The sequence below is a fragment of the Lagopus leucura genome, unplaced genomic scaffold (assembly GCF_019238085.1).
Source record: "Lagopus leucura isolate 7727_CA_CO unplaced genomic scaffold, USGS_WTPT01 34086-0_obj-0_obj, whole genome shotgun sequence".
NCBI classification, from domain to species: domain Eukaryota; kingdom Metazoa; phylum Chordata; class Aves; order Galliformes; family Phasianidae; genus Lagopus; species Lagopus leucura.
In genome coordinates, this window is record NW_024967683.1 from 1,738 (window position 1) to 4,917 (window position 3,180).

Consider the following 3,180-nt stretch of genomic DNA (forward strand, 5'->3'; position numbering starts at 1 on the left):
CACATTTCAGAGTATGTTTCTTGGCTTTGCTTTGCATCCAATCTCTGCACTACAACTCTATGTCAGACTTTATTTTGGGGTGGAGGAATGTACATAGGTCATAGACTTGTACAAGAAAAGCTATTGTTCTGTGCCCAGGAGGAGATGAAAAAGAGCCCTGAGGAGCCAGGAGCACAAAGGCAGCGTGTTTCTGCAAAGGGCGCAGCGTAAGCACATGTGAACCTCGAAGGACTGCTTTGTACCTCTCCAGGAACTGCTTTTGGGTGGGGAATTTTCTGGAGTTATTTCCAGTTGTTGCTCGGAGGAGCTGAGGCTTTTCTCTTGTATCTTTGCAGGAAAGCAGAGCGGAGGGAGCGTCTGTGGTGGAGATGCTCAGGTGAAATTGCCTTCCCTGCACCAGCAGCCTGTTTGTGTCCACATGATGCCCAGTGAGGAGAAGCCTGCAGTTCTGTGAGTAAGCCTGGCAAATGGAATAATGGTTGTGGCCTTCTTGGCAAGTGTGTGAGGAGGGGTCTTTGGACAGGCTGCTCGTTGGTTGGTTGGTTTGTTGTTTTTGCAGGGAAATGCCATTTCAGTTGTGGCAATGGTTGGTTGGTGCTTGTTTGAAAAAGATTGTTCATCTAGACAAGCAGTGCTCTTGCACCAGAGAAGTGAGAAATCTCCTGTGCATCCAGTCTTCTCCACAAGCCTTTCCACAATGCCCCTAAATGCCTGTAGAAGTGGTGGGGAGATAGATGGGGAAGAGATGAGGTGCAGTTTCTGTGCATGCTCTGTGCACGGAGCAGGCGTCACCTACTGCGAGCTGGGAGCCCTGCAGAGCATCGTGGATTTGCTTTCCTTCCTTGTTGGAGCACGGTGCTTTTGTAGGTGCTGTGTGCATTTGAAGTAACTGTGAACTGTGCTGAGACACCAGCTGTCCTAGAGAGAGCCCCAAGGTCCTTAGTTTAGTGAGGGCCTTTTTTCTCCATCTCTCAGTTGTTTTTTCTTCTTCTCTCCCTGTTAGTGTGACATACCGGCCTGTCAGATAATTCAGCAGGAAGTTGTGCCTTCTTGCGAAGCTGTGGCAGGTGGGTGCATGCACTTCACTGCTGGTATGACAAAGCTCAGGTAAGAATACCTGAGTGTCTGAGAGCAGCACCCTGCTGGCAGAGCTCAGCATTTACAAAGGCCCTGTTGGCTTTTATGAGTTTCCATTCAACCTCATCCAGCCATGCTATGGTTGGGCAACACTGCTTTCCTTCTTCCTTTAATCGCAGCAGAGCCCTGTGCAGCAATGACTGCAGAATGCTCAGGGAGAAATCCAGGGGCTCAGGCACTTGCTGTGATCCAGGGCTGCAAATGGCCTTTGCTCTACTGAATTTCAACAGACCATTCCTGCTGGTTTTTTTGGTTTTTTTTTTTTTTTGAGAGTTTAAATTGATGTCAGGGATAGCAGAGCTAAGACTTCAGTGTGAAAACCAATAATTTTGAAGTGATGAGTTTTTTCAGTGTGAAAACCAAGAATTTTGAAGCTGATGAGTTCTCACTGAATTGCTGGCATATTAACCATGTGTCACTCTTGAAGGCTGCCACTCATGGAACGCAGAAGAAGACTCGGCACAAACCTTATGAATCTCACCTTTCCTTCCTCCTCCTTTTTATTAGTTATGAGCTATTTTGTTCAATTTGACGAATGCCCATAATTACTGAAGTCAATGTGAAAACATGGTGTCACCATCTGTGATTCACATTTGTTCAGCAGCCAAAAGCTGAATCTTTGGCAGCTGGTGGCAGACAAATTTGACACCCGGCACCGGGGATGTCCGTGCGTCACGTGAGAGGTCCTCCCCGATCAGGCCCTTGTCCTCTTCTCGGGCAATTCCCTGTCTTTGCAGGTGACATTCATTCTCATTCGTTCCATCCAGATCCAGCTCCAGTTCACTCAGCCTCCAGAAATCTGTGAGCTACTGAGCAAGCAGAACCGGCTCCTTGAAATTCACCTTTGTGTGGGAACTGCTGAACCACGGCCTGAACCTCGATGGAGCACCTGAGGTAGCAATGCCTCAGCCAGGGAGCGCAGTGAAGGCGATTCGCTGTGCTGCTGGAAGAGGGGGAGCCTGGCTGCACCTCCCCCAGACCCAATAAGAGCTGACTGCCAGTGGGGAAGGGTCTCCTCTGCAGATCCCTCCTCTGGAGTTTCTAACGAGCCCAGGATACGGGTAAGCATCCCATCTATTCTCTTTTGGTCTAACAGCTGCTTAGCTAAACTCTCTGCTATATTTCATAATTATAACATCTGTACATTCATTGATTGTACACTTGGTGAGCCAGGCAGGCCAAATATACTAAAATTTACATCATGTCCTTTCTATGGAATTTCCATAAATGGGTCGGGGGGAGAACATAACCCCTTGGATAAAATGATCCCGGGCAGATCCCAGGGTTCCTGGGTTCTCCTTATTACTAATTAGCACCATAGTTGAGAAATGGGGTCCCCTGCACACTATGGGGAACATTTCCCCATTCTGCATGATGAAATGCTTTCAAGGATTACAGAGACATTCTAAGTACTAAAGAAAGGCAGTTAGCTGCCTCCAGTTAAATGCTTTAAATCAAGCTGAGATAAGAGCTGACACCTTAGAAAGTGAAAATCAACTATTAAAAGACCATATTGAGAAACTGGAACAGGAACTTAATGTATTCGCAGGCGAAAGACCAGCTTGACGTTCCCCGATAGGCCAGGTCTGCAGTATTTCAGTAGATAATAACCACAGCTCTGCAGGAATGGACCTGGCTGAACAGGAAAACAAAACTTCCAGGTCAGATTTAGAGGCTCCACTTATGACAGATTCCTTGGAACCCCGTCCCATTATAACCCAGAGGACAAAGTACAAGGCAGACCGGCGGGGTGCCCCCTGCCCAATGGCCCCCTGCCCAAACGCATTCACACATGACGGCGAGGCCGTGCACCAACAGAACTGATGGATGTGCTGCAGCACTTCGGCAGAGGCCAAAGAGTGTGCCTACATGGTTTATGGACTATGGGATTCAGGAGCAGAAGGTGACATGGTGAATGGGCCAGAGGTATCAAAGCTGGCCACCATGACGGTAACCCTGCCCTCAGGCAGAGACTGTATGCTGCTGTTCATATAGCAGTGAGAACCAGTCAATAATAGACTGGTGAATGGCAGCATCCACGTG

The 3,180-nt window shown here is 48.2% G+C and overlaps 1 long non-coding RNA gene across 1 annotated transcript; it reads left to right on the forward strand.

Moving 5' to 3' along the window:
• Window positions 1-251: 251 nt before the first annotated feature.
• LOC122193252 lies at window positions 252-3,161 on the forward strand. The gene is made up of 3 exons (XR_006182854.1): window positions 252-450; window positions 1,004-1,067; window positions 1,905-3,161. It is a non-coding gene; the product is annotated as an uncharacterized LOC122193252 (long non-coding RNA).
• The last annotated feature ends 19 nt before the right edge of the window (window positions 3,162-3,180 follow it).